The sequence below is a fragment of the Gossypium raimondii genome, chromosome 3 (assembly GCF_025698545.1).
Source record: "Gossypium raimondii isolate GPD5lz chromosome 3, ASM2569854v1, whole genome shotgun sequence".
NCBI lineage: Eukaryota > Viridiplantae > Streptophyta > Magnoliopsida > Malvales > Malvaceae > Gossypium > Gossypium raimondii.
In genome coordinates this window covers 41,077,577-41,099,299 of record NC_068567.1, presented here as the reverse complement: position 1 = coordinate 41,099,299, position 21,723 = coordinate 41,077,577, and positions in this window count along the sequence as shown.

Here is a 21,723-nt window from a genome sequence, read left to right as displayed (position 1 = left end):
TTTGTTTGTTTTTTTAAAAAAAACATTCTCGATAATTAAATTCAACGAAGAAAATTGGAACCCAATATGTTAGGGCTCAATCTTTTCGAAAAGTCTAAATTCGAGTATTGCCTTTATTTTCAACATTTTCTATTTTAAAAATTCGAGTAAAAAATGATATAATGTTTCATTGGATGTATGTATAAATGTCGCTTTAACAAATAACAATAATATATACAACCATGGTATAGAAATAATATAAACATAAATAAGGAAAAAATAAACAATGACATGCAAAGTATCAAATAAATGAGCAAAATAAAAAAAAGCATTCTTTTAAAATATAAATGAAAACATAAATCAATAAACAAATGAAGGAAATAAACAAAAAATAAAGAATAAAAGGTACATACTATATACATTGAAATTATGAAGAATAAAAAAACTTATGATTTACATATAAAAATTTGGATTATAAAATTTATATAAACAAAAGACATAATGCATTTATGAAAAACATATATATATAAATTATAAAATATGTGTTAAAAATATAAGTATGTATTTAAGCATTTTCAAAATAAAAAACATAGATATATACATATATATATATATAAATATAAAAATATTCATTAGAAAAAATATATAAATATATTTACATGTACATATATAAAAAATAAATATATACATATATATAAATTATAAAAAAATAATTACATATATATAAAAATAATAATAATTACATTATTGAAATTAATTAATTTAAAAAAATAAAAATAAAAAAAGATTAAATTGAACTGTAGACAAAAATCTGGGGCAAATTTGTAAATAAGTGAGATCTGAAGGACCATATTGAACACGCCAATAATGCAGAGGGGCTGGAAAGGAAATTTTCCCTTCTCCTCTAAACGGCGCCGTTCAAATCGGACCAAATTGAAAACAAAAATAAGGTAACGAGGCGAATTTTAAAAATAAAATAAACCAAATTGTAAAAATATTAAAAGGCGGATGGGCTAAGTGCGCAATTTACCCCTCCGCATAAAAACACGCAGATCTTAGGCCGAGCCGGGTCGGTTTCGGGTTGACCTCCCTAAAACGATGCCGTTTCGGACGTATGGGGCCTCTCCAAAACGGCACCATTTTGGTACCCTATATAAGCCCCTAACTTTCCAAAAAAAAATTCATATTAAGCTATTTTAAAGAAAACAAATCCTTTCAAAAAAAAAGCTCTCCCCCCAGTTCGACTGGCCAGGGGCCCGGGCATCGGCTGGTCATCGGCCACTGTGCCGACCGCCGATCTCCGGCGACGGCACCGCCTCTGCGGTGGCCAGAAAAGGGAAAAATCCCCTACTTGGCCTTTTAGACCCCCTAAGCCCAAATCTGGGTTCAAATCCTTCAAAATACTGCCAAAAAAGCCCCAAATCTCGAGAAACCTTTCGATTTCTGGCCGTCTATCCTCGGAGACGACTACCTCGGCTGTCCATGGCGATCTGGGCACCACTAAAGGTTGTTTCTTTCCTCTTTTACTTCATTTTATTCGTTTGTAAAAAATAATAAATATAACAGTAGAAGAAATAAATAAAAATTGTAAGTATCAACCTTTTTTGATCGATTTTGCTCTCCGTATTGAACTCTCGATTTTGCTATGAAAATAATAGCTTTTTTATTGATTTTCCACTCTCTTTTACAGTATCTTCATGGCTTTTTTATAGCCCTAATGAAACAATATAAAGAAGAAGCAAATCTGTTTTTATTTGATTTGCGAATCTTTGATTCTCTTGCCATATTCTGTTTGTTGTGCAGGTGAAGATTTCGGCTCGTGTGATGCGGCATGGATGCTTACCCTAGACACCCTAGGGTTTCCTGAATCTGTTTTGGGCCGCATGTGTAATTGGGCCATATAGGCCTGTTTGTAATTTGGGCCTTTTAGACCCGGCAAAATCGGGCATTTACATTAAACTTTTACAAATAAGACCATTGGAGGACTTGCACTTTCAAAAGTAGTTTACCCACTTTACGTATATTTCATATTTATTTCTAAATTGTGCCAATCAATTTAATTCTTCATAAAATTTTAACAAAGAATTCAATATTTCATCAATTAACAATTATTCACTTATTATTTTATCAATTCGTTTAAACATACTCACATGTATTAATCATTCCATCACTTACAACCATTTTGAAACATTTCAAATTCATCTAATTCATCTACTATATATATATATATATATATATATATATATATATTCATATTTTTGCCTCCTCCTCCTCTCCATTCTACATCCTTTATGTATATATTTGTTACAATATTTAACTTTTAGTATATAACATGCTTATATGTAACATTATCTATAATTCCACCATTTACTTATGTGTTCATATCAAAGGTGTCCACTTGAGTCATAGTCACTAAATTATTTATATCTTGAGCTACAGAATTTGAAATTAAGATCTGCTTGATGTTTTTGAAACTAGATGAAAATATATTTTTACAATAAAATTTTAGAATTTATGAATGAGAAAATAAGTACAGTAAATTCTTCAAACTTGTCACTATTCTGCTGTTTGACAGCTTCGACCTTTCTTTACTAAAAAATAATTATCTCTTAGTACGGGATTTGGATGATGTTTTTGTTTGTTTCTATTGAAAATAGACTGATTAATAATTTAAACATATAAATTTAATATCCAAATAATTTTTTTAAAATTTTTTATGATTTTCCAAAGTCAGAACAGGGGAACCTGAATCCACTCCAACCTTGTTTTACGAAAATTAATATATATCAAACTTTAAAATTCTATTTCTTTCACCGTTTCTTCCATATGAAACTAGACTCAATAAGATTTAATTAAATATTGAATTCAATCTCTAACTAAATTTCTATAATTTTGGTGAATTTTCAAAGTTAAGTCACTTCTTCTATCCAAATTGTTTTAATGGATTTGTTTTTCTTTTCATGGTTCTTTACGCTATCTTTAATTCATTCACACATAATTGTCATACTTTTAATTACCATACAATTTTTAGACACTTATGTTTATGTGTAGATTACATATTCATTTCTTAGTCTTAGTACTTTTCACCATACAAATCACATTCTCTCTTACCAATTTAGTGTTTTAAGTCTCTGTTCTTCATCAAATACTTTCTATTTCTAGTATTTAGATTAAATACATGTTTCATACATCTCACTCAAAACATATTTAACTCAATTTATTTAAATATAAGTAGGTTTAGTATGAAACTTACCTTTTTGTCAAGAATTTCTTCATTTCTTCTTCATTTCTACGTATTTCTCATCTTCACCACTTTCCTTCCTTTTCTTCTCATTTTCTCCACTTTCATCTTCTATTATCTTGCTTCTAAATTGATGAACATATTCTCTAGAATCTCTACTTCATCTTCTCTCTTTAATATCTAAGGAAATTTTCAAAATTTTGGGTAAAAGGTAGGTTTTCATGGTAAATGACTAAATTGTAAAGAAAAAAAAACTTCTTTTCTCACCCTTTCACTCACGTTGGAAGGATGATTCATTTCCTTCATCCTTCCTCTCTTTTATACTACCATTTTCTAAATAAAATAATAATAAATATCTAAGCAAAATATTAATAAAATAATAACTAATTAATTAATTAATTAATTAAAAATCACCAAAATATCATCAACATCATCATTACATTCTAGAAGTCTCCTCTTGCTAATTGACCATTTTTCCCTTTATGATCTTTTAAAATTCCATCCTTTAATCATCACTTAATTTGATAAAATTACAATTTAGTCCCTCACAATTCTTTACCTATTCAATTTGGTCCCTACATGCCAATTCCATATCTTAGTAAATTGGATTATTTTCACTTTTGGTCCTTTAAATTTCTCATTTTTACACTTCGATCCCCTAGATTTTGAATATTTACACTTGAGCCAAAAACTTTCTACTTATTTATGATTTAGCCTTTACTTTAAATCAATATACTAAAACCTACTTTATTATTATTATCACTTTAATACTCCTCAATATTCTCTTTTATCCGATTTATATCATTTTCTCATTTTACTAAAAAATTAATTATACACTATTCAATTTATTACTACTTTTATTATATATCAATTGTAGGGATGTTACACCCAACAACCATGTGAAGTGCTACGTGTGTGGCAAAGATGGACAAAAAGCCTACCAATGCTACCAACATTCTGACCACCAGAATAAAAACAAACCACGAGCACATGTAGTTAAAAATTCAAATGAGGTTATAGTTGTTGTGGTCTTCGAAGTAAACATGGTTGAAAAAAACACCGAGTGGATTGTAGACACAGGCGCCTCTAAACATTTCTGCACCAACAGAGAAATGTTCACCGAATTTAAAAAGGTAACTGAAGGTGAACAAGTCTACATAGGTAATTCAAGCACTTTGGAAGTACTCGGTAAAGGAATGATTTTACTCAAACTCCCTTTTGGTAAAACGTTGATATTGAGTAATGTTCTGTATGTACCTACCCTTCATAGAAATCTAATTAGTGGTGGTCTATTGAATAAGACATGCATTAAACTAGTCTTTGAATCCGATAAACTTGTACTTTCCTGAAATTGGGATTATGTGGGGAAGGTTATTTAAGTGAGGGTTTATTTGTAATTAAGAATATGTTTAATAATAATAAAGTCACCACTTCTGCTTATATTGTTGAATCATTTGACATGTGGCATTCTAAATTAGACACGTGAATATTCATTTTTTGAAGAAACTTGTAAAAATGAATCTACTTTCTAATCTAGATAATAGTAACTTTAATAAATATGAAATATGTGTTGAAACCAAGCATGCTAGACCTTCTTTAAAACTTATCATTGATAGAAAAACTAAACTTTTGGAATTAGTTCATACTGATCTAGTATACTTTAGAAACACAAAGAGTAAAAATAAGAAACACTACTATATTACATTTGTAGATGACTACTCTAGGTACACAAAGGTCTATCTTTTAAGAACAAAAGATGAAGTTGAACAAAACTTTCTCATTTATAAAGAATAAGTAGAAAACTAATTTGATAGGAAAATAAAATGTCTTAAATATGATAGAATGGGCGAGTGTGGCACTAACTTCCTTAAGGAGATTTGTGAAAATGACGAAATTATATATGAATTTTTTGCTCTCTATTTTCCACAAAAAATGGTATAACTGAAAGGAAAAACAAAACTCTAAAAGAAATGATGAATGATTTACTACTTAGTTCTAGTTTACCTGATCACATGTGGGGAGAGGACGTACTTTTTGTGAATAACATCCTTAATAGAGTACCTTATAAAAAATAGATTGTACCCCATATGAATTGTGGAAAGGTTATGCCCCTAATATGAAGTACTTTAAAGTATGGGGTGCCTAGCAAAAGAAAGCTTACCTGCTTTTAAACAGAACACCATTGGATCTAAAATTGTTGATGTTGTTTTTGCTGGTTATGCTCTGAATAGTGCTGCATATAGATTCATGCCTTTGCATGATTCTTCCATATATGAATCTAGAGATGTCGTTTTCTTTGAAAATAGTTTCCTTCTAAAGAAATTTGGTGTAAATCCTGGTACATAATTAGATGAGCATGTTTCTTTTTCTAGTACACATAATAGATATATTCTTAATGATAATGATGTGGAACCTAAGAGAAGTAAAAAACAAAGGGCTACCACTAGTTTCGAACTTGATTTTCTTACTTCTTTTATAAATAAAGTTAATGATTTAGACTTAATAAATGATTCTACTACTCGTGCATTTTTTATAGATGAGGATCCAAAAACTTATGATGAAGCCAAAGTTCAATAGATGCTAGTTTTGGAGAAATGCTATTAATAATGAGCTTGAATCTATTATGTCTAATCACACTTGGGAATTAGTAGAGTTGCTTAAAGGTTTTAAATTTATTAGTAATAGATGAGTCTTTAGAAAGAAACTTAGACCAGATGAGTCAATAAAAAATATAAGATAAAACTAGTGCTTAAAGGGTTTACTTAGAAATTTGCAGTAGATTATTTTGATACATACTCTGCTGTGACTAAGATATTTACCATTCGTGTTTTGTTTACTTTATCTTCCATTCATAATCTGTTGGTGCATTAGATGGATGTAAAGACAACTTTCTTAAATGGTGATTTGGATGAAGAGATCTATATGGAGCAACCTTTAAGATTTGTGGCACTTGGTATGGAAGATAAATTTTGTAGACTTAAAAAATATCTATACAGTCTCAAACAAGCTCCAAAATGATGGTATGAGAAATTTTATATGACTATTTTCAGTTTTGATTTTATAGTTAATAGTTCAGATGCATGTGTATATTCTAGAACATTTTATTCGATTGTGTCATTATTAGTCTTTATGTAGATGACATGTTAATTTCTAGTTCCAATATAGAAACCATTAATAAAACCAAGAAATTCTTATCTACTAGATTTGAAATGACCGATTTGGGAGAGGAGGATGTCATTTTAAGAGTTAATGTTACAAAATCGAAAAGAGATTTTCATTAAACCAATCTCACTATATAGAGAAAGTGTTAAAATTTTTTAATAGGTTTGACGTAATTCTTGTGAGAACACCTTATGATTCTAACATACAAATATTAAAGAACAGAGGAAATAATGTTTCTCAATTAGAGTATACTAAGATTATTGGAAGCCTTATGTTCTTGATGTATTACACTCGATCAAACATTGCTTATGCGGTTAGTAGACTAAGTAGGAATACCTATAATCCAAGCAATGAACATTAGAATGCTTTAATGTGTTTGCTTAAATACCTTAAAGGTATTATAACTTGGGAGTTGGAATTTTTTGGGTACCCTACAGTCCTTAAAGCCTATTGTGATGCAAACTGGGTAACTGATAATGACGAGGAAGCTCTACAATTGGGTATGTCTTTACTTTGGATAGAGTAGCCATTTCGTGGAAGTCTACTAAATAGACTTGTATTACTCGCTTCATGATGGAGTAAGAGTTAATAGCTCTTGACTTAGTCGGGTAAGAGGCTGAGTGGCTTAGGAATCTACCTGTAGAGATTCCTATATGGGAAAAACTAGTACCTTCTGTATATTTATTATGTGACTCGCAAGCCGCAATTTGTGTTGCTAAGAGTCAAGCTTACAATGGTAAGAAGAGACATATTCGAATAAGACATGAATTTGTGAGACATTTAATAAAAAATGGAGTACTCGCTTTGGAGTAAGTGAGGTCTGAAAGGAACCTAGTTGATCCACTAACCAAAAGGTTAAGTAAGAAAATGGTTCTTGATTCGTTGAAGGGGATGGGTCTTAAGCTCAGTAGTTGAAGAATTCTTGGTGGATACCCAACTTAGTTTCTAAGTTCAATGTGGTCAAATGAAACCATGGACATAGTGTACATTTTACCTATCCCTATGACGAATGATGTACATGTATAAAAATGAGTTTTTACTCTTAATGAATTCATAGCCCAAAATTTGGGTGGTCCTATTGAGATGGACTTGATGAATTCACCGACTTAAGAGGTTGAGTTTATTACTCTTAATGAGTTCATATCCCAGAGTTTGGGTGATCATATTGAGATGGACTTGATGAATTCACCGAACTTAAATTTGAAAGGATGAGTTTAATGAAAGCTCTTAATGATTTTATAGCCCTGATTAGGGTGGTCTATATTGAGATAGACTTGATGAAATCACCTACGTAACTGTGAAGGACTAGCTACCTTTTACGAAAAACATTATTGGGCAGTTTTTCTAGAGCACTTATTAGCATCCCAAGGTACATTGGCTAAAACTTGTTGAGTTATTGCGGAACATCGATTGGATCTGAGATTAGTTGTGTGTCATGAGTTAACTCCTATCTTTATAAGTTCAAGATTCGTTCACTTGTTAAAGAGAAGAATCACATATTTCAGTATATACTAGTTCAAATCCACAAGATACTAGTGCTTAAGCAATTAATTTTATTGTTGCTCTTCTCACATTTTTAATTGAAGAAAAAATAAAAATCTATTTGTCCTTGTGTTTTCAAAATCTTCAAATCAATTTGCATCAATGGGGGATTGTTGGTTGGTGTTAGTGGGTATATCCCACATTGGTTAAGTAGAACCTATCAAGAGAGATTTTATATAGCTTTACTTCTTACTCTCATTGAGTAATTGCGTCATAGGCCTACCACACGCGCGCATCGCCACCGCCCACCTGTTTTATGTTCGTGTTAACACGTATTGCGCGTATATCTTTTTAGATAAAAGTTTTATTACTTTTTAGAAAATAAAATCTTTAACAATTTTATTTTTTCTAGTTTATTGTTTCGAAAAATCTTGTATTTTTTTACTGTTGGGCATAGAAATAGTGGGGAGTTTCAGCGCATTTTTTACTCTTTTGCACCTATCTAATTACTATTTTGCCCTTCCGTTACTAGTATAAATAGAGGGCTGATTTCCTCATTTTTCACATAGAACAAAAAACACAACTCTAGTCTCTCTAAAAAACATTTTCCCCCTCTACCTTCCTCTCTGTTTTCCTTATAAAATTTGTCAATTTTTCACAAATCACTTTAGAGGAAATATCTGTCTTAAGAGTTTGGGTTTTAAGCGGGATCGACTGTGACCCCTCTAAACTTTCCTGGGAATTGATTCTACTGTGATTTCCCGATAAGAGCAACACCAATCGAGTTCTATATTCCATATTCGGGTGTACGGATATCGAAGCACTATGTTAACCTTGGGGAATGACATCCACTACATGATTACACCGATCAGGGTGAATTCATTTCTAATGCAGTGAATTTACTACGACGCAATAAATTTCTAATTTTCATATTTCATTATTTACTTTCTAGTTAGTGCTAACAGATTTGTTGCAGTAGCTTATTTTTCAACATTATATACAATTAATAATTCATTGTATGAATTAAGCAATGCAAGTTATTCATTTTGGAGTTTTAATTTATTTTAATATCATTAAGTTAATATATAAGTAAAATAAAATTAGTATATATGTTTCTATTAAGAGAAATTTTGATTTGTTTGTAAATAATTGTAAAATGAATAAAAAGTAACCTCCAATAAATTTAAAACACACAAAATATTACTGCTATAAAAATAAAAAGACAATTAATTAGGTATAGATGAATATTGATTTATTTGTAATGAAAATAATTAAAAGTACTAATACAATAAATATATATATATATAACATTTTAATTTTCTAAAATTGGTACACACATTTTTCACGTTTATGTGCTACAGTATGCAATCTAGAGTTCTCCGATACCAACAATTTATTCTCAAATAAGAACCTACTTTCTGAAAGTTATATTTTATATTTCATTTTTCGTAATTATGTTATTCTTCTATCGTAAACTACTGTATATTTATAATAATAATAATAATAATAATAATAATAATAATAATTTTGATTAATTCAAATTTAATGTAAATCCTAAATCAATTATATAGTCATGATTTTGTTTATTAATTCTAGTATTTAAGTTCTTTGATTGTGTTGGTATTTTAAGTTAATCGATACCAATTCGATTATAAAATTACAAAATATCTTTTCATAATTAAAATAAGACATATTATTCAAGGGTATTTTAGTTTTTTAATTTTAAAAACTAATAAAAATTTACATATGGTTGAATTTGAACCTATGTTATTTACGTCAATAAAATATTAATTTTACCATTGAACCAATGTTTTATTTTAATATGATATTTACATTTTAATTGTATTCTCAGATATTTTATTACCACCATCAATTGGATATATTGATAATGTTGTTGTTTTAGTTGATGTCACAAGTCAATTCGACGCTAACTCAAGATTAATGACAACACCATGATAAACAATTGTAGTGCATTTAGTATTTTTAATATGATGTATGTGTTTAAATTTCATTTTACTCACACTTTAATCTATTTTTTCACTTTAATACCGTATATATTTCATGTGTTATTATTGATAAGTTTCGGACTATACATTTCATTATTTATTATATATTATTTTTAAACTAACATTTGTGTTCTAAGTGTGTGAAAATACACGTGTGATAGAACTTTTAATATTGATAATGTTGTTAATTGAGTTGATGTCATAAGTTAACTCGATATCAACTCAAGATTGATAACAACGCTATGATAAATAATTGTAGTATATTCAAGATTCTTGATATGATGTATTTATTTAAAATTTAATCTAATTTTATTAAATTTAATACTTTACATATTACATATATTATTATTAATTAATTTTAAACATTTCGTTCTAATTATTTATTACCCACAATTGTATTCTAAATATAGAATTATATACTTAATTGGGTTTAAACTTAAGATTAAGGTTATGATCATCCCTAGCTATCATATAATCCATCTTATCAAGCAGGGTTAACAAGTTGTCATATGTCCCATTTTATATATATTATTTTTACAATATTAATGAAGGATACTTATAAGTCATTTAACCTTATTTGTGGAGTTAAAAAAGTTCTAGCGCTTGTGTATTAAATAATTATCCTTGATTAAAATGATAAAGCTGAGTGTCTTAAGTTTAAAATTTTACCCTATGCAAAATTTTTATTAATTTTATATAAAAATAGTTTTCTTACATGTGTGATACATGGATTTGGATGTATGTATTAATTGAATTATATTATATATTTATTTAATTTATATATTAATTAATTTAGGATTTAATTGATAATCTAAGAATGAAATTAATACATAATAAGATAAAATTTTATTTTAAATACAAAATAAGTAATATATATAATGAATGTAAATTAAATAAGAGTATTAAAATGAAAAATAAAAAAATACGTGTTGATTAAAAATTACAAAAAATTGTTTTCAATGCCATTACCACAAAAGAGTTAAGTAATTGGTGGTATAAATACTAATTTTTGGCAAAATATATTTATATAAAATTTTAAATTAATTTATAGAATGGTTAAAATTTCAATTGTTTTGGATAATTAAATTGGGTACAAAATCAATAATACGTGTTAAAATTCGTTTAAAAATATTAATATTTATTTGCTTAAAGAATTTATTAAAATTTTATTTTAAAAATATATCCCATTTTTTAATAATAAAATAAAATTTCACTTGTCGCGATTTCAACTTTTCACTAGCTAACGTTTCAGTAAAATGTATGAAAAATTATTTTAAATAATATATAATGTTATGAATTAAATTAATTCATGCTTTCATAAAGGAGAAAATTTTAAAAGATCCAAATGCGATAATATATAGATATATAATTAATAAAATATATTTTTAAAATTTTAATTATTAAATAAATTTTCTAACAAAAGAACTTTTAATGTTTATATCTTTATAAAGAAAGTATAACATATAATCAAGAAAGGTAAACTACAAAAATAGTCACTATTGTTTGCCTCAAATTGCATTTTAATCACTTATGTTTGAAATGTTACGTTTTAGTCACTTACGTTATCGTTTTGTTATGAAGTGGTCACTCTACTGTTAAGCTCTGTTACCTCCCTAACAGCAGTCCTCTGTGGCAGTCCAAATGGATTTTAAATACCAACTTGAATGTCCTACGTGGCTTCCCAAATTAAATTTATTTAATTAAAAACTTATTTCATCCCAATAACTAGACATCCAAGTTGGCATTTAAAACCCATTTGGACTGCCATTAGGGAGGTAACAGAGTTTAACGGTAGAGTGATCACTTCGTAACAAAACGATAACGTAAGTGACTAAAACGTAACATTTCAAACATAAGTGATTAAAATATAATCTAAGGCAAACAAAAGTCACTATTGTTATAGTTTACCCATCAAGAAATAAACCAAATTTTGTTATTTTTGTGATTAAATTAAATAAAAATTTAATTCAATTGTGATTTATATGGTAAAATTTACAAAATCCTATTTTAAAATATATATTAAAATGAGGTACTCAACCGCTTAAAAAGCTTTTATTTAAACAAATTGTTAAAAATTCTCTTACATGAACCAATATGATATTTCAATGATCCCGTACCATTTTTTCCCCTATCACAACAAAATTTTTTTCACAATAATTACATTTATCTTACTTGCACACTCACTATTAATAATCTTAGTGAAGTGAGACCAAACATCTGACCTTAGAAGGATGACTTTTCTTTTCCTAGTAGTCCCCTTTTGTTTGGCTTGAAGCTTCGCTTGTTGGATTTTTAGAATCTGTCGAAGTAGGAGGTGTAAAACTACCCTCAATAAATGTTGATTAACTGAACATTCTACAAGAATATAAATTATACAATAGGTTAAAATACATTTATATACAATATATAAATGGATTAAAATTTACATACATTTACATACATTCTACCTTATGCATGACAAACTACAGCCATTTTAATAATTAAATTTTAAATAAAAATAAAGATACTTTGAATCCAAAAGATAATTAAATTTTATATGTTTGATTGTTGAAACTCGAAACGAAAAGGAAAAGGGTGTTGTTGTTGAGTTGGGATACTACAGGTGCAGGATGAAGCTTGAGTTGAACTTGAAAATGAGTTGAAAATAAGGGTTAAGCCAAAAGAAAAGAAAAAAAAAGATCGGCAATAAGAAGATCAATTTCACTGCTAGGGTTTGTTTTTGTTTCAATTTCACTTTTAAATTTATTTTTTCGTTAAATGTTTAATTTTAATGTTTGTTGTTTATTATTTTTCGGACATTATTGGCTTGTTACGTAAAAAAACTTGCAGCCCATTGTTTTGGGCAATTTACCAAAAAAAGCCGTTTTTTTCAAAATTTACCGAAATGGGCCATTTTTCGGGAAATCGCGTCCACGTCACCGCGATGTCAGGGTACGTGTTAGGACATCGCGTCCACGTCAGCGCGACCTACTGACGTGGAAGGAAATCGCGTCCTTGAGGAAGCGATTTCCTTCCACAACAAGAAGTCGCTACCGACATGGACGCGATGTCTCGCCACGCAACACGCTTCTCGGGGCGATTTTGACGCATTTTTCACGTTTGGTTTTTTTTGGCTTTTAGGGTTTAGGGTTTAGACTTTTTAAGGTTTTTAGGTCCCGGAATAAATTATTTTGAGTTGACGTTTCTGGTCAAATAGTATAAAATCGGCTCTACCAGGATGCTATTTGAGAAGAAATTCTGAAATCGCGCCCTTGTGGACGCGATTTCGCTATAGTAGGTCATGTAAGAAATAATTTTTTTGACGTTTCTGAGCAAATAGTATAAAATTGGCTCTACCAGGATGCTATTTGAGAAGAAATTGTGAAATCGCGCCCTCGTGGACGCGATTTTGCTACAGTAGGTCATGTAAGAAATAATTTTTTTTGACGTTTCTGAGAAAATAGTATAAAATCGCCTTTACCAGGATGCTATTTGGGAAGATATTGTGAAATCGCGCCCTCGTGGACGCACTACAGTACCAAGTTTGGGCTGAGGCTATAAATTAGGCAGAAAATGTTCTTAGAATACATAAGTCATAGCAGAAACATTTTAGAGAGGCTAAGAAAGTTAGAGTGTCAAAATGAGTGAACGTATTAGTGCTGTTATTTACTAGGATGGTGAGGTTTGCCACACCGAGAATGGTGTTGTTTTTTGTCGGAGAATACGGTGCGACTGTCATTTAACCAGAACATAGATTTGACAGAACTTCGTAAAAGAATTAGGCGTAAAATCTTCGAAACGACGCCAATGAAAGTTCTGTCAATCACGTATCGATTTTGTTCTTGTGTTGATCCGGTGACATATGACTCATTCGACATAAAAGGTACTCGTAGCTTGGAGGCAATGGTGCAGACTCATCTTGCTAGTGGAGCAACTTATATTGAGTTATATGTACAATTTACATCGCCAACTGATGTACTTCCGTCCAGTGTTCGAGATGTATACACGACCCCTGGCCGACACTCGGTTAGCGGGTTACAAAATACGGAATAGCGCATGTTCGGTAGCGGTGTCGAATGCACATCCCCTGCAAGACACTCTGTCGGTGGATGGGACATGTACGTCGGTGGCTCGACGTTTGATGCTATAAATACGTACTAGGGAACTGCATCAAGTTCTAGTGGATGGCAATCTACATTCAATTGGGGACGTTATCAAATGCCTAGAAGAATGGATGACGTACTACCTACGACGTCAACTGGTGAGGGGACGTCGTACGCTGCAGATGATTGTGGGTTAGAATATGACTCCGATGTGGATCCACCTCGAGAGCCCGGGCCGGATGGTGCAGAAGTGGGATTATTTTCTAAACCGGAGCCAATTCCAACAGAGGGTGAAGATGCTGAAAGGAGTTCAAATGAAGAAGAAAATCCACGATTCAGAGCATACTCACCTCCAGCCCACATGCATAATGTCGATCTGTCAGCGGATAAGGCGTTAGAGTTTCCAGATCTACCACACCAGTTGCGCGATCGTACAAGTTCGGGGGTAGATTTTGGTGAACTTGAAGTTGGTAATCAGTCTACCAACAAGGATAGTTTTATTGGTGCTTTGAAACAGCATAGCATCAAAAACGACATTAATTACCACGTCGTTAAATCAAAATCTGATAAGTTTGAGGCGAAGTGTGCGGTGCAAGACGGCACATGTTCATGGAAAATCGTCGCCTCGTTAAGGAAAAGGACAGGGTTGTGGGAGATAAAAAAGTACAAAGGTCCACATACATGTGCTGCAGGTACAGGATTGAATGTATCTGAATAATAATTTTATTTTGCAATGTTGCATTGTTTAATGTACTCCCTCTGTAGGTGTTTCACAAGATCATCCCAAAATGGATTCAGCTATGTTAGCTAGCTTCATACTGCCCACGATAAAACCAGATCCTAGGACTTCAGTACCGGTGATAATTGCCAATATCCGTAGCCAAATGGGGTACACGACCTCTTACCGCAAGGCTTGGATAGCTAAGCAGAAGACGTTGGAGAAGATTCATAGTGGGTGGGACGCCTCATATAATGAAATATGGCAGTGGTGTCAGGTGCTAGAGAGATACGTCCCAGGTGCCATCACAGACCTTGAAACGGAACATGCGTACTACAACGGCCGATTGCAACGTGGAGTGTTCAAATGCTTATTTTGGACCTTTAAGCAATGCCGAGATACATTTCCATACTCGGCTATTGGTTGCAGTGGCACAGGACGGTACCTTCATGTTCGGTAGGTATACTCATCGGCTATTGGTTGCAGTGGCACAGGACGGCGGTGGGAGAATTCTTCCAATTGCATTTGCAATAACACCGGGGGAGTCGTCTGATGACTGGGATTTCTTTCTCTCGAGGTTAAGGAGGCATGTGTGCCCCAACCTAATATCTGTGTTATTTCAGATTGGGGCACCGGTATATTAGCTGCATTGATCGAGAAGGAAGCTTGTGGCAGCGCACACACCATAGATATTGCCTAAGACACGTTGCTTCGAACTACTACAGGCAATATCCATCTAAGAGCGAACGACGACAAGTGACCAACATGGGTATTTAGTCTATAACTGTATTATTTCGTTTGTCAATTTGAATTAGTTTTATTGGTAGAAGTGGTATAAAATATTCGCTATGATCTTATATTGGTAGGGTATGAAATAAATAAAGATCGTTTTACCAAGATGTTGGCAATTTTACGATCCCAAAACGGAGAAGGGGCGGACTACCTTTGTAACATACGTTTCGAACAGTGGGCACAAGCATACGACGGATGCCTATGATATGGCCATATGACATCGAACCTGGCAGAATGCATAAATTCTATTCTTAAAGGAACGCGCCATCTACCGATAACATCAGTTGTACGAGAGACATATTTCCGTTTAGCGGCGCTATTTCCAAAGCGAGCAGCAACTTATGCAGGCCAGATACAGGGTGGCCATGTATGGTGCAGTAAGGTAGTTCAAGAAATTAACAAGGCCAAGACGAGGGCAAACATCATGCACACAGTGTGTCACGATCGAAACAATTTATAGTTTCGCGTGACGGAGTTTGACAGACCGCACCAAGGTGTTGTTGGCGGGCAATATCGTGTACACTTGCGAACTAGGACTTGTGACTGTGGGAAGTTTGATGCACTTCGTTATCCATGCGCTCATGTTATTGCAGCTTGTCATAAACTCCGTCTAGATCCGATGAGTTATGTGGACGAAGTGTACAAATTAGAAAACATGTACAACGTATGGAGACACGTTTTCCCACCGGTCCTAGATGAACGTAAGTGGCCGCCCGTATCTCTTGCTCCTTTTAAGCTGTTACCGGATAGAGAATTGCGTCACAAACCAAAGGGTCGACCTTGCTCCACTAGAATACGGAACAATATGGATATCCGAGAAACAACTAGTCAACAGAAGTTGTGCGGATGGTGTAGGAACCCAGGCCATACAAGTCGATCATTCCCTAATCACAATAGTTGAATGTAATTTTAGAAAAAAATTATTTTATTCAATTATTAATTGATAATTGTATTAATTCTTAGTAAAATTATCAAATTAGTTTAATTTCTTAATTGTTAGTACCAGTCAAAACATTTTACCAAATCTAACATTATGTAAAATTATGTAAAATTATTAGGTCCCAAAATTTTGTTAATGGTTAGTAAAATTTTCAAATTATGTAAAATTATTAAGACAAAAAATTTTAATTAAATTAGGAAAAATTATCAAATTAGGTAAAATTATTAAGTCCAAAAATTGTGTTAATGGTTAGTAAAATTATTAAATTATGTAAAATTATTAAGTCCAACAATTGTGTTAATGGTTAGTAAAATTATCAAATTATGTAAAATTAGATTAGGGTTGGGGTTTTTAATTAAGTTAGGTTAGGGTTAGGGTTTTTAATTAAGTTGAGTTAGGGTTAGGGTTTTTAATTAGGTTCGGTTAGGGTTAGGGTTTTTAATTAAGTTAGGTTAGGGTTAGGGTTTTTAATTAAGTTAGGGTTTTTAATTAGGTTAGGGTTAGGGTTTTAAATTAAATTAGGTTAGGGTTAGGGTTTTTAATTAAGTTAGGTAAGGGTTAGGGTTTTTAATTAAGTTAGGTTAGGGTTAGGGTTTTTAATTAGGTTAGGTTAGGGTTTTTAATTAAGTTAGGTTAGGGTTAGGGTTTTTAATTAGGTTAGGGTTAGGGTTAGGGTTTTTAATTAGGTTAGGGTTAGGGTTTAAAATTAAATTAGGTTAGGGTTAGGGTTTTTAATTAAGTTAGGTTAGGGTTAGGGTTTTTAATTAGGTTAGGGTTAGGGTTTTTAATTAAGTTAGGGTTTTAATTAAGTTAGGTTAGGGTTAGGGTTTTTAATTAAGTTAGGATTTTTAATTAAGTTAGGGTTTTTAATTAAGTTAGGTTAGGGTTAGGGTTTTAATTGTTAGAGTTTTTAATTGTTAGGTTTTTAATTAAGTTAGGGTTTTTAATTAAGTTAGGGTTTTTAATTAAGTTAGGTTAGGGTTAGGGTTTTTAATTAAGTTAGGGTTTTTAAATAAATTAGGGTTTTTATTACATCAAATTGAACTTCTATTTTATTATATTAAATAAACTTATATTTTATTACATCAGATAATAAATTTAAATATGGCAATCAATGTCTATGCCTGGGGGATTTGGTTCCACATGGCGGCCGTCGACGGTTACGCGTTGGATTCCTCCTTCCTCTAGCTTCCGGCGGCGGTTGTTCTTCCTCCGGTGGTGATTGTGGTTCTTCTGGTTCGACATCTGGTTGTCGGACTTGGGACGATGATCCACCTTCAAAGAATAGTGTATGTGGAGGTGTTTGCATCATGAACGGTGACGGTGTTTGAAAGCCACACATTGGTGGCGAGTGGTAAAAAGGAGAGCTCCCCGACGGCCCCCCTTGCGATCCCTCCTGTGCCGCTGGCCTAGATATCGGCGGTCCGCTCGGCTTAACAGGAAATAGAGCTAAACCGGGCATTTGGCTCCCACCTGCCTTAGGATTCAGAAAAGGATAAATGTAAGGGTTAGGGTACATATAAGGGCTAGGAAACACACCTGGCATCATAGGGAAAGGCGGTTGCGTGGGTATCATCTGTTGAATTGCTGCGTCAGGTGAATCGTCGGTGCTCTCGTTGGGGACGGTGATTGCATGGCCGCTGATGATGAGCCGGGTTGAGGGGCTGCCTTCGTAGTCTTCTCGTCTTGGATTTAGAGGCCCGCACCTTTCCCTTCCGACACGTATTTGCCGCTGCCTCTCCTCTAGCGTAAGTAAATACAGCTTGCCATGGATCCTAAACCATGGCATGTATTCTGGAATGCACGCTAACTCTGGAACGATGATTTGTTCCCAAGTAGGTAGATATTCATGCCGATTTTCCCACATTTCCGTGTACTCGGACCAGTATCTAGGCCAATCCGTACCTAATAGCCAAAGGTCGATTTTGTGGTGATCGTCAAACACCTCAGGGTCCGCAGGAATCGGTTGTCTACATCCAAACTATCGTAGCACTCTATCTGTCCGGTGGGGCTCCACGGTTGCATAGTTGATCAACACCACTTTCGCGTGCCAAGCGTTCGGATTTTGTAAAAACTTTTCCGGGATTACTGCCCGAATTGCCGGATCTCGTATGGTGTCCATTGAAACTATATGAACATGATAGAAATATTAGTTATATACATAATACTAAATACTAAATACTAAATATCAATCGACTAGCGAATGTATGGAAATATCTATTTGCAATAATACTTACTACGCTTCGATCGCTGTCCAATAGAAGCCGTATATCTTCTAGTTCAGACGGTAATCCACGATAACTTGCTGGATGGTTCCACCTGATTAAATAAATTTTTAGCATTCTTTTATTCTTACAAAATCTACATAATAATTCCAAAATGTAATATAAAATTTACCTCGTTACGAGTGGGAATGTATATGGGTGGTTCACTCGAGGACGTAGAAATGGAAAGCAAAACCGTGCCCATGATTGCAGTAGTGACAGGCAACCTCCGATGTTCGCTCACCTCGGTCGCGTCGCCCCGCACATCTCCCGATATAATGTTGCCAAGATGGCAAACCCCCAACTAAATTCACCAGCTCCTCTAAAATCAACGAGTTTTAGCAGCCACCTTAGATGTACACGGCTCCGTGACGTGTCGGGCATCAGATAACCTCCAATTATTTGAAGAATGTATGATCGAGCATATCAGATTCTTTCAATTTCAGTTGAATTTGCATTTGGATCGGGGAAGGTGGCACGTAACCAGCCCATCTCAACCTTACCTCCATCCATTTTATCCGGAATAGCGCCCAAAAGCTCGTAGCACACCGCCTCCCAATTGCTAGATTGGGCAGACCCGGTGACTGGGTGCCCGTCCACCGGCAATCCCAATTGCAGATGGACATCTTCTAGAGTGATAGTGCACTCTCCATATGGAAGATGGAATGTGTGCGTCTTGGGTCTCCGCCTCTCGATCAACGCACTGATCAGTTTTGGGTCCAACTTGCATCCTCGGCCTACTGTCCCCACGTGCCAGAAACCCGCTTCCTGCAGGTAGTTCTCTACTAACGGTGATGGAGGATGATGCATATTCCGGATATTGCATTCCAATACCCGATCTTCAGACTTTTATAACAAATAATAAATTAATAATTATCTAAAAATACATAAATAAGAAAATCTTAAATAATATTTAAAAATGAAATTTAATACTTACCATTTTCATTTGCTCCACCGATATGTGATTCCTATCAAGACGAATTAATGATTCGGTCATTGATGAAAATATAAAAAAATTTAAAATTATTTAAAAAAATTAAAAAAAAATTAAAATTATTTTAAAAAATGAAATTGAGGGGAAATTGAAATTAAATATGGATTTGAGAGAATTTTGGAAGGAAATTGAGAGGAAATTGAAATTAAATATGGGTTTGAGAGAATTTTGGAAGGAAATTGAGAGGATTAGAGAGGAAAAATTAGATAGGATTTGTTTGTGAAAAAAATAAAGGGGTTTTTGACTGTTGGGGGGGCAACGGTCAAAATTTTGACCGTTGGGGTACTATTCATGCTCGGCCTACATCGCGTCACGTCGGTAGCGACTGCCGACGGGAAGGAAATCGTTCCCTCGGGGACGCGATTTCCTTCCACGCCGCCAGTCGCTACCGACGTGACGCAATGTCCCGACATCGCACTCGACATCGCTACCGACGTGGACGCGTTTTCCCGAAAAATGACCCATTCCGGTAAATAATCAAAAAATCTGCCCATTTCGGTAAATTTTGAAAAAAAACGGCTTTTTTTGGTAATTTGCCCCATTGTTTTCATATATACGCTTAATTATTTATATATTGGGGTGCGCTATATATATTATATATAATATATATTATTTATTTCGGTTAATTAATTAAGGCTAAATGATAAATTTGGCTACTAAGGTTTATATGTTTTGTCAAAATGGTCCTGATTGTATTTTTGAGCCTTTTTTGGCCATCAACCTTTGTTCTTTTTTTTCAAACTGTTTTTTCTAACAAAGTTGATGAAAGTACTATTAAAAAAATTCATGGGGATGATGTAGAATATTTTTAATGAGATGTACTTTATTACTTAGGCAATCCCATAAGATTATTACATGTAAAAATAATAAAATAAATAAATCATACATAAAATTTTAAAAATAACTCTTAATTTAAATAAAATAAATGTAATTATCTAAAATAAAGTTTCAAAATGAATGCATACGTTTTTTACCGAGAGGTTTCAAAAGAGTTATTATTTTTAAATTAAGAGTTTTTTTAACTTCATGAAATATTTATATATTTTATTATTTTTCAAATGTAATTATTTTATTGGGTTATCTAAGTAATAAATTACATCTCATTAAAAATATTCTACATATGAAATTCTACATCATCTCGTTAACTGTTTTAACGATTCTTTCATCAAATTTGTTAAAAAAAATATTAGAAGTTGTGTGACCCAAATTCTTGTTAAAATGAAATACAAGTGACAAGATAGGGGGATCTACGAGGGCAAAGGCCGCAGCCCATTGTAGATCCCCAATAAGTAAAATACTGGACTGGGGTCCCCAATAAGGCCCTCGCAGTATGGTACAAGCTACACAAGTAAAATTCATATAGAAGTTTACTTCCTCTATTTAATGTTGATTAGAATAAGGTGTTTTAATCTTACTGCATTACTTCTATTTGACTTTGATTAGAATAATGTTTTTAAACCTATAAATAGATGTAATCGTCTCTCCTCTTGTATCATTTGAATCCAACATAGTGAATTTTATTCTCTTTTGCCCATGATTTTTCTTGAAAGGGTTTCCACGTAAAATTTTGTGTGTTTTATTTTTCTTTCTTTCTTTCATGGTACGTTGCCATTATCGACGTTATATTTTTATAAAAACAATTTGAAAAAAAGAACAAAGGTTTATGGCCAAAAAAGGCTCAAAAATACAATTAGGCATGTAAACGTTAGTGGCCAAATTTGTCATTAAGCCATTGGTTAATTCAATTAATTACCTAGTGTCGAATTGAATTAACTGATAATCAAAATTCCAAAAATTCATTAATCAACCTTTGACCGAACTAAATTCAGTCATTGACTGATTAACCGAATTAGATCGGTTCAGCCAGTTAATTTGGTTTTAACTGAACTATGAGCACCCCTATCTCTAGAGCACTCATGAAAACTAGATGCGCACATGGCTTATTAGCATACAATCGCATTGAAGAACGAATTATAGATATAATGTGATAAATGAGAATGTTAATTTACATACTAAATAACTGGTTCATAAAAACTTGTTTTGCCAATTATTTAGAAAATTAT